Source organism: Macaca fascicularis, chromosome 5, assembly GCF_037993035.2.
Source record: "Macaca fascicularis isolate 582-1 chromosome 5, T2T-MFA8v1.1".
In the NCBI taxonomy this organism is placed as follows: Eukaryota; Metazoa; Chordata; class Mammalia; order Primates; family Cercopithecidae; genus Macaca; species Macaca fascicularis.
The window spans coordinates 158,962,666-158,973,678 of record NC_088379.1 but is presented as its reverse complement, the minus strand read 5'-3'; the positions used below and the strand labels follow the sequence as shown (position 1 = coordinate 158,973,678).

Below are 11,013 nucleotides of genomic sequence, written 5' to 3'. Positions count from 1 at the left end.
TTCTTTCCTCCCATACCTGAGTATAGGTTGTTAGAAGCAACCAGTCAACTTCTTGAAAACTTTGCTACTAAGAGATTTCTTCCACCAGATCCCCTAGGTCATCACTCTCAAGTTTAAATTTCTACAGATCTCTAGGTCATAGACACAATACAGCCAAGGTCTTTGCTAAGGCATGACAAGGGTGACCTTTGCTTCAGTTCCCAGTAACTTATTCATCTCCATATGAGACCTCAGCAGCCTGGACTCAATTGTCTATATCACCTTCAGAATTTTTGTCTCAACCATTTAACCAGTCTCTGAAGTTCCAAACTTTCCCTCATCTTCCTGTCTTCTTGTGAGCCTTCCAAACTCTTGCAACTTCTGCCCAGTACCCAGTTGTAAAGTCACCTCCACAGTTTCAGGTATTTCATAGTGTCATGTAAGTATGTGTGAAGAGAGTTCACCAATAGGCTTTGTGTGAGCAGCAAGGCTGTTTATTTCACTTGTGTGCAAGTGGGTTGAGTCCAAAAAGAGTCAGCAAAGGGAGATAGAGGTGGGGCACTTTTATAGGATTTGGGTAGCTAGTGGAAAATTACAGTTAAAGGTGGTTATCTCTTGTGGGCAGAGGCAGGGATCACAAGGTGCAGGATGGGGAGATCATGAGACTCATTGTCCAGGGGAGGAATGTCACAAGGTCGACTGATTCATTGAGGTGTGGCAGGAACAAATCACAATGCTGGAATGTCATCTTTTGTGGTTCTTCAGTTGCTCCAGGCCCTCTGGATGTATACGTGTAGGTCACAGGAGTTATGATGGCTTAGCTTGGGCTCAGGCCTGACATTCCTGTCTTCTTATATTAATAAGAAAAACAAAACAAAATAGTAGTGAAGTACTGGGGCAGCAAAATTTTTAGGGGTGGTATGGAGAGATAATGGGCAATGTTTCTTAGGGCTGCTTCAAGCCGGATTAGACGTGATATGGGAACCTTGAGAGGGAGAAATTAAAGTGAAGAAAGCTTTTGGGGTAAGGGGTGATATTGTGGGGTTGTTAGAAGGAGCATTTGTCATATAGAATGATTGGTGACAGCCTGGATGCGGTTTTGTATGAATTGAGAAACTAAACGGAAGACACAAGGTCTGAATAAGAAAAGGAGAAAAACAGGTATTAAAGGACTAAGAATTGGGAGGACCCAGGACATCCAATTAGAGAGTATCCAAGGGGGTTCAGCACAATTATTTGCTTGGTTGGCGAGTTTTGGGGCTCTATCCTTGAGTTTTTTTTATTAATATGTTGTTATATACCAGGCCAGATTGATTTAGGTAAAAACAACACTCTTCATTAAAAAATATAGAGTCCTCTTTTTTTTTTTTTTTTTTTTTTTAGCAGTGAGTAAGTCAAGGCCTCGGTGATTTTGGAGCAAAGAGACATGCAAAGTCAGCAATTGTTGTTAAAAAAGGATAAGAAAGAGCTACAAGAGAGTGAGTGAGATTGACGGTGTGGTGGAGATAGCTGGGGAGAGGTAGAGGGTGGCATAAGAATGGGAACCAGAATAAGAGTGAGTATAAAAGTAAAGAATAGGACTTCATCAGGGTGAAAGTATTGGAGGATGCCCTGTCAGCAAAGATCATCTACCCACTCTATGAGGGAGTCAAGAGTGGCAGTTTGAGGTAAAACCGGGAGATATCAATTATGATGGTTTAGAGAAAAAGTGTAAACTAGCATTGTAAATAAGGGCAGGGCATTTTTGAGTAGTTGGGAATGGTGAATAGGAGTATGACTAGACAGAAGATAGTAGGGATGACAAGTTTTTAGGGTGCAATCCAAGTAGTGGGGGTGACTATATAAAGCCCTGTTACAAAAAGTAGAGTAAGGATGAATAAACCTAATAGAATGAAGGGATGTATTAAGCTCATAAGGGTGACTACTGTTCTTCAGAAATGTGAGCGAGTTTAAGGGAAGTAGGGGTGAGTACTTGAGGCTTCCAGGAGGAAGAGGAGAGATCAGGCTGGCTGGCTGACAGATACAGCTTTATTCTGGAACAGTGATATGGAGGGGGTCACTGGAACAGGAATGGAGAGGGTCCTGCAGGCAGACAGCAGTTGGGGTACTATAGATGACTAAGTAGGGTCTGGTCCATCGAGGTTGTAGAGTTTGAGGGGTCAGATTCTTAACAAGAACTGATCGTCCAGCTAGGGTGTCTTCATATGGCTGGGAATGTAGAGTAGGAAAGAGAAGATTAGCAGCCTGGTGAATTTTCTGTCTAGCCTTCTGGAGGACTGGAGGATAGTCACCTAGAGAGCTGACATCTGGGATGAGGTTGGCATTGAGCAACAAAGTGCGTCCATATAAAAGTTCAAATGGACTGTACCCTGTAGCATCTCAAGGACAGGCTCTAATTCTGAGAAAGGCAAGAGGCAAAAGTACTGTCCAGTCCTTTTTAAGTTGGCAGCTGAGCTTAGTGAGGTGTGTCTTTAAAAGACCATTAGTCTGTTCTACCTTTCCTGAAAATTGAGGATGCTAAGGGGTATGAAGGTTCCACTGAATACCAAGAGCCTGAGAAACTGCTTGGGTGATTTGACTAATAAAGGCCAGTCGATTATTGGACTATATAGAGGTGGGATGGCCAAACTGAAGAATTACATCTGACAGAAGGGAAGAAATGACCATGGTGGCCTTCTTAGATGCTGTGGGAAAGGCCTCTACCCATTCAGTGAAAGTATCTACCCAGACCAAGAGGTATTTTAGTATCCTGACTCAGAGCATGTGAGTAAAGTCAATTTGCCAGTCCTGGGCAGGGGCAAATCCCCGAGCTTGATGTGTAGGGAATGGAGGGGTCCTGAACAATCCTTGAGGAGTAGTAGAATAGCAGATGGAACACTGAGAAGTCATTTCCTCAAGGATAAATTTCCATGATGGAAAGGAAATGAGAGGTTCTGAGAGATGGACTAGTAGCTTGTAACCTACATTGAAGAGGTTATGAAAGGATGACAGAATAGAATGGTCCTGTGAGACTGGAAGGAGATATTTTCCTTGGTTCAAGAACCATTTGACTTGAGTGGGGAGAGATCGATAGGTGGAAACTTCCATGGGAGAGTAAGTAGGAGTGACTGATGAGAAGGAGAAAAACTGGCCGTGAGGGAAAGAAGTAGGAATACTGGCTGCTTCTTTAGCTGTCTTATCAGCATAATTGTTGCCTTGAGCAATGGGGTCTGAGGCCCTTTGACCGCCTTTGCAGGGAAGGACTCCAGCTTCCTTTGGAAGTAAAGCAGCCTTGTGGAGAGTTTTTATTAAAGAGGCATTAATGATGGAGGACCCTTGCATAGTGAGAAAACCTCTTTAAGCCCATATAACAGCATGGTGGTGCAGGATATGGAAGGCATATTTAGAGTCAGTATAAATATTGACAAGCAGTCCTTTTGCAAGAGTGAGGGCTTGAGTTAAGGCAATGAGTTTGGCTTGCTGAGAGGTAGTGGAGTGGGGCAGAGTGGTAGCCTCAATGATAGATGTGGAAGATACTTATAGCATAGCCTGCCTTTGCTGGTAAATGGTGATTAGGCCTGGTGGAACTGCCATCAATAAACCACGTGTGATCAGGGAGAGGAACAGGAAAGAAGAAAATATGAGGAAATGGAGTGAATGCCAGGTAGATTAGAGAGATACAGTCATAGGGATCAGGTGTGGTATCAGGAATAATGTGGGAGACTGAAGTCCAGGCCAGGAACAATGGTAATTGTGGGAGACTCAACAAAGAGTGAGTACAGCTGAAGGAGCTGGGGGCGCAGAAAGTATATGTGTCAGGTGTGAAGAAGAAAATAGATTTTGAAAGTTACGAGAACTGTAGAGTGAGTTGAGCATAGTTTGTGATTTGGGGGGCCTCTAAAAGTATTAGAGTGGCAGCAGCTGCCACACGCAGACATGAGGGCCAGCCTAAAACAGTAAAGTCAAGTTGTTTGGACAAAAAGGCTACAGGGTGTGGTACCGATCCTTGTATAAGAATTCTGACTGCACAGCCCTGCACTTTGGTTGTGTGTAATGAAAAAGGTTGGGATGAGTCAGGGAGAGCTAGTGTGGGAGGAGTCTCTAGAGCTGTTTTTAAGGAACAGAAAGAGGAGTGGGGAAAGGATTTAGGATCTATGGGGTCAGGTAGTTTTCCCTTTGTGAGTTTATATAATGGTTTCCTTAGGATGGCAAAACCAGGTATCCAAAGGCAAAAGTATTCAACCATGTCTTGGAAGGAAAGGAGTTCTTGCTTTGTAGAAGGGGTTGGGGTTTGAGAGATCAGCTGGACATAACCGGCAGGAAGCACACGCATGTTTTCATGAAGAATTATGCCGAGGTAGGTAATGGATGAGGAAGACATTTGAGCTTTGGAGGGGGATACATGATATCCCTTGGAGAACATAAATGTTGAAGGAGCAGGAGGGTGTCTTGTTGAGAAGATTCAAAGGAGGGGCTACAAAGTAGAAGGTCATCAATATATTGAATAAGTTGAGAAGCAGAGGGGTGGAAAGAAAGTAAATCATGAGAAAGAGCTTGGCTGAAGTAATGAGGGCTGTCCCTGAAGCCTTGTGGCAGTGTAGCCCAGATAAGCTGCTGGGACTGATGGAAGTCAGGGTCAGTCCAGGTAAAAGCAGAGAGGCTTGGACCAGGGGTGCAGGGGAATAGTGAAAAAAGCATCTTTAAGATCAAGAATGGAATAGTGAATTGTGGAAGGGGGTATTGAAGATAGGGGGGTGTATGGGTTTGGCACTATAGGATGGATGGGAAGGACAATTTGATTAATAAGGCAAAGATCCTGAACCAACCTGTAAGACTTGTCTGGTTTCTGGACGGGTAGGATAGGGGAGTTATAAGGAGAATTTGTAGGCTTTAAGAGGCCATGTTGTAACAGATGGGTGATAACAGGCTTTAGTCCCTTAAAGCCTGTTGTGGGATGGGATACTGGTGTTGAGCAGGTAAGGGTGATTAGGTTTTAATGGGATAGTAATGGGCATGTGATTGGTTGCCAGGGAGGGAGTAGAGGTGTCCCATACTTGTGAGTTGAAGTTGGCAGATATAAGAGGAGGACACAAAGGAGGCTTTGGGTTGGGGAGAAGGGCAGCAATGAGATGTGTCTGTAGTCCAGGAATAGTCAGAGAAGCAGAGAGTTTAGTTAAAATTTCTTGACCTAATAAGGGAACTGGGCAGGTGGGGATAACTGAAAAACAGTGCATAAAAGAATGTTGTCCAAGTTGGCACCAGCATAGGGGAGTTTTAAGGGGTCTAGCAGCCTGACCGTCAATACCCGCAACAGTTATGGAGGCAAGGGAAACAGGCCCTTGAAAGGAAGGTAATGTGGAGTGGGTAGCCTCCGTATTGATTAAGAAGGGAAGGAATTACCCTCCATTGTAAAAATTACCCAAAGCATCTATGATGGTCCAGGAGGCTTCTGAGGTGATTGAGCAGTGTCAGTTTTCAGCCACTAAGCTGAGAAGACCTGGAAAGGAATCAATCCGAGAGGCTTGGGCTAGAGTTCCAGGAGCTCTGGCAGTGGCTGCCGGGCAAGTAGTCTGATTTCCAGTGGGATCCCACACAGATGGGACATAACTTAGGAGGAATCCTGGGCTGTGGGCATTCCTTGGCCCAGTGGCCAGATTTCCAGCACTTGAAGCAAGATCCTGGGGGAGGAGGTCCTGGAGGAATGCCTGGCCACTGTGGTTTAGGTGTTTTGAAGTTCTTGTGTGCTGTAGATGTGACTGGGGTTTCTCTCACAGCAGAGGCAAGTAATTGCAACTCAGAAATATGTTGTTGCTTGACTGCCTCTTCTCTATTATTGTACACCTTGAAGGCGAGGTTAATTAAATCCTGTTGTGGGGTTTGAGGACTGGAATCTAATTTTTGGAGCTTTTTCTAATGACAGGAGCAGATTGGGTAATAAAATACATACTGAGAATAAGACGGCCTTCTGGTCCCTCTGGGGCCAGAGCAGTAAAGCATCTAAGGATTGTTGCCAAATGGGCCATGAACTGGGCTGGGTTTTTATAGTTGATGAAAAAGATCCTAAATGCTAACTGATTTGGGAGAGGTTGGATAACGAAAAGGAGAATTCACCTTGACTATACCTTCAGCCCCAGTCACCTCTCCAAAAGGAAATTGTTGGGAGGGCTAGTCATGGAGCAAAACTATAAGCTGGACCGGGTGTGAGGAGGGGAGGTGATAGAAGGATTATAGGGTGGGGAAGTGGAGGTTGAGGAAGAATTGGGACCTGGCTCAGCCTGGCGAGGAGCAGCCTGGGGAGGAGGGGAGAGGCCAGATAGGTCCATAGAAAAGGAGGATTCAAAGGACTCAGAGCTTGGGGTGGAGACTGAAGGAACAGACAGGAGTGAAAAAAGAAAGTTTTGGTATGAGTCGCATTGGGAGCAGATACTAGGGAGGGACCAATATGTAAAAGAATGCCTGGACATCAGGCACCTCAGACCAAATGGCCCATTTTACGACAAAAATTATCTAGATCTTTTAGGATGGAGAAATTAAAAGTGTTGTTTTCTGGCCATTTAGAACCATTGTTGAGTTTGTACTGGGGCCAAGCGGTGTTACAGAAGAAAATAAGAGGCTTAGGTTTTAGATCAGGTGAGAGTTGAAGACGTTTTAAGTTTTTTGGAACACAGGCTAAGGGAGAAGAAAGAGGAATGGAGGGTGAAAAGTTGCCCATAGTAAAAAGGTAAATTTAGAGAAAAGAGAGGGTAGAGACATAGAGGGAGGGAGGTGGTATGTGCCACCCAGGGGAGGTGGTACTTGCCACCAAGGTGAAGGAACAAGGCAGGCATCCATGCGGTGATCAGACACACCTTGAATGTGGGTGAATAATCAGGCAGGCATCCCCGCAGTGATCAGACACCAAAGGAAGACTATCTTTTCGATTCCACAACCAGTGCTGGAGTTTTGAGTTCACAGATAAAACGCATCTCCTCTGTCTTTACAAGAAAGGGAAAGGAACTGAAATTAAGGAAGGGAGAGATTGAAGGGTGGAAGGATAGCGAGAGAGGTTGGAGGAGAGAATAAAAAGAGGCTGCTTACCCAATTTAAAATTGGTAAGATGTTCCTTGGGCTGTTCTGAGGACCCGAGGTTGTAGGTGGATCTCCTCACGAAGAAAGGGTGAGGACAGGGGACCTGTCCCCCAAAGGAGTCCCCCTGTCCCAGGTCTTCAGCACCAAACGTCATGCGAATCCATGTGAAGAGACCACCAAACAGGCTTTGTGTGAGCAATAAAGCTTTTTAATCGCCTGGTTGCAGGCAGGCTGAGTCCAAAAATGGAGTCAGCCAAGGGAGATAGGGGTGGGGCAGTTTTATAGGATTTGGGTAGGTAGTCGAAAATTACAGTTAAAGGTGGTTATCTCTTGCAGGCAGGGGCAGGGGTCACAACGTGCAGGATGGGGAGATTATGAGACTCATTGTACAGGGGAGGAATGTCACAAGGTCGATTAATTAGTTGGGGTGGGGCAGGAACAAATCACCATGGTGGAATGTCATCTTTTATGGTTCTTCAGTTGCTCCAGGCCCTCTGGATGTATACATGCAGGTCACAGGGGTTATGATGGCTTAGCTTGGGCTCAGAGACCTGACACAGCAATGTTCCACTGCTGGTACCAATTTTATGTGTTAAGCCATTCTTGCATTGCTATAAAGAAATACCTGAGACAGTAATATATAAAGAAAAGAGGTTTAATCGCCTCACAGTTCTGCAGACTTTACAGGAGGCATGGTCCTGGCATCTGCTCAACTTCTGATGAAGCCTCAGAGAGCTGTCAATAATGGTAGAAGGTGAAGAGGGAGCAGGCACATCACATGGCAAAGCAGGAGCAATCCAGAAAGTAGAGGGGAAGTGCCATACACTTAAACAACCAGACCTTGTGAGTACTCACTGTTACAAGGACATCACCAAAACATGAGGGATCTACCCCCATGACCCAAACATCTCCCACCAGACCCCACCTTCAACACTGGGGATTACAATTCAACAAGAGATCTCAGTGGGAAAAAATATCCAAACTATATCACTCCCTGGTAGAGCTGATACATAAAGGAAAAAGAAAAAGGAATCAAAACTTGTCACTACTGAAAACCACTCAACCTCAAAAATAAACAATAAGAGAGAAAGGAGCAAAGAATATATTAAAAAACCAGAACACAATCAATAAAATGGCAGAAGTCCTCACCTGGCAACAATAACATTGAATGTAAATGGCTTAAATTCCCCCACTTAAAAGAGACTGACTGGTTAAATGGATAAAAATACAAGGTCTCCCCCAAAAAATATGCTGTCTACAAGAAACACACCTCACCTGTAAAGACACACATAGACTGAAAAATGAAAGGATGGAAACAGATATTTGATGCAAATTGAAGCCAAAAGTGAGCAAGAATAGCTATATTTATATCAGACAAAACAGACTTCAAGTTGAAAGCAGTAAAGAGAGACAAAGAAGGACATTGTATACATAATAACAGAATCAATCCAGCAAGAGAATATAACAATTATAAATATACATGCACCAAATACTGGAGCTCTCAGATATATAAAACAAATATTATTAGATCTACAGAGAGAGATAGACTTCAATATATTAATAATTGAGGATTCCAACACCCTATTTTCAGCATTGGACAGATCAGCTAGATGGAAAATCAACAAGGAAATATCATATTTAGACTGCACCATAGACCAAACAGACCTAACAGACATTTACAGAACATTTCACCCAACAGCTGCAGAGCAGTCAGTCTTTTCATCAGCACATGAAACATTCTCCAAGACTGACCATTATGTTAGGACACAAAAGAAGTCTTAAAAAGCTTTAAAAAGTCAAAATCACATCAAATGTTTCATCTGACCACAAGGGAATAAAACTAAACATCAATAACAAAAGTAACATTTGAAACTATACCAATACATGAAATTAAGCAATGTATTCCTGAATGATCAATGGGTAATGGAAGAAATTAAGAATGAAATTTAAAAATTCCTCGAAACAAAAGAAAATAGAAACACAACATACCAAAATCTATGGGACACAGGAAAAGCAGTAGTAAGAGGCAAGTTTAGAGCAAAAATGCCTATATCAAAACTAGAAAGATTTCAAATAAACAACCTACCTAACAATGGACAAAGAGACTAGGAAAGCACGACCAAACCAAACTCCAAATTAGTAGAGGAAAGAAATAGTAAAGATTAAATTAAAGATCAATTTAATATTAATATCAAAGTGACAAATGTATAGCTAATATCTTACAGAAAATCTTTCAATGTTTCCTTTAAGACCAGAACAAGACAAGGATGTCAACTCTCACCACACTTATTCAACATAGTACTGGATATTCTAGCCAGAGCAATACGCAAGAGAAATAAATAACAGAAAATACACAAAGATGAAACTAAAAAAAAACACAGATGAATGAAACAAAAAGTCAGTTTTTTGAAAAGATACACAAAATCAATAAATCACAACCTAGGTTAACTAAGAAAAAAATAGCTAAGACTCAAACAAATAAAACCAGATGAAAAAAATACAAATGATCATTAGAGACTATGATGAACAACTATATGACAATAAACTTGAAAACCTAGAGGAAGTAAATAAATTCTTGGGTGCATACAACCTACTAAGACTGAAACAAGAAGAAATAGAAAACCTGAACAGACTTATAATAAGCAATGAGATTTACTCAGTAATAAAATGTCTTCCAACAAAGAAAAGTTCAGAATTGGATGGCTTCACAGCTAAATTCTTCTGATCCTTTAAAGAATAATTAATACCAATTTTCCAAAATATTTCAAAAAATTAAAGCAGATGGAATTCCTCCTCATTCTATAAGGTGAGCATAATCCTAATACCAAAACCAGACAAGGACACAACAACAAAAGAAAACTACAGACTGAAATCCCTAATGAACACAGATAAGAAAATCCTTAACAAAATACTATCATATTGAATCTAACAACACATCAAAAAGGTAATACATTATAGTCAAGCAGGATTTATCCCAGGAATGCAAGGATGGTTCAAGATATACCAATCCACAAATGTCATATCACATCAATCCAATGAAGGCCAAAGTCATATAATCATGCAATAGATACAGAAAAGGTTTTGATAAAATTCAACATTCCTCCATCATAAGACAAAACAAAACAAAACAAAACAAAACTCTTATTAGGAATAGAAGGAAAGTACCTCAAAATAATAAAAGTCATAAATGACATACCCACAGCTAATATCTTATAGATTGAGGGAAAGCTTTCAGCCTGTCCTTTAAAAACTGGAACAAAACCAGGATGTTGACGCTCACCACTCTTTTTCAACATAGTACTGGGTATTCTAGCCACAGCAATTAAGCAAGAGAAATAACAGGTTTCCAAACTGGGAAGGAGGAAGTCAAATTGTCCCTGTTTGTAGATGACATGATCTTTTATATACAGAAAGACCTAACACTTGACAAAAAAACTCTCAAAACTGATAAATAAATTTAATAAAGTTTAAGAATACAAAATTAATATACAAATATAATATTAATATACAAAAATTAGTAGTATTTTTAAACATGAACAAGTTAGCTGAAAAAGAAATCAAGAAGACAATCCTATTTATAATAGCAAAAACAGAAACAAAAAAAACTAAAAATAAATTTAGCTAAGGACTTAAAATCCTCGTCCCGTGCTCACGGATTGAAAGAAGTAATATTGTTAGAATGACAATACTATCCAAACCAATCTATAAAGTCATTAAAATCCCTACGAAAATAAAAAGGACATTCTTCACAGAAATAGAAAAAAAAAAAGTCCTAAAATTTGTAAGGAACCATGAAATCCTGAGCAACAAGAACGAAGTTGGAGATATGACACTACCAGACTTCAAAATATACTGAAAAGCTGTAGTAACTAAAACAGCATAAAAGGATACATAAAACAATGGAGCAGAATAGAGAACTCAGAAGATAATCCACATATCTACAGCCAACTGATTTTTTACAAAGTCACCAAGAACATGCATTGGGGA

The 11,013-nt window shown here is 41.3% G+C and overlaps 1 long non-coding RNA gene across 1 annotated transcript; it reads right to left on the bottom strand.

The window, feature by feature from the left end:
- Nucleotides 1–451: 451 nt before the first annotated feature.
- LOC141410349 (uncharacterized) lies at nucleotides 452–6,932 on the bottom strand. Its single transcript, XR_012435186.1, has 2 exons — nucleotides 6,758–6,932; nucleotides 452–829 (listed from the first exon to the last, which is right to left on the bottom strand). It is a non-coding gene; the product is annotated as an uncharacterized lncRNA (long non-coding RNA).
- Nucleotides 6,933–11,013: the final 4,081 nt, after the last annotated feature.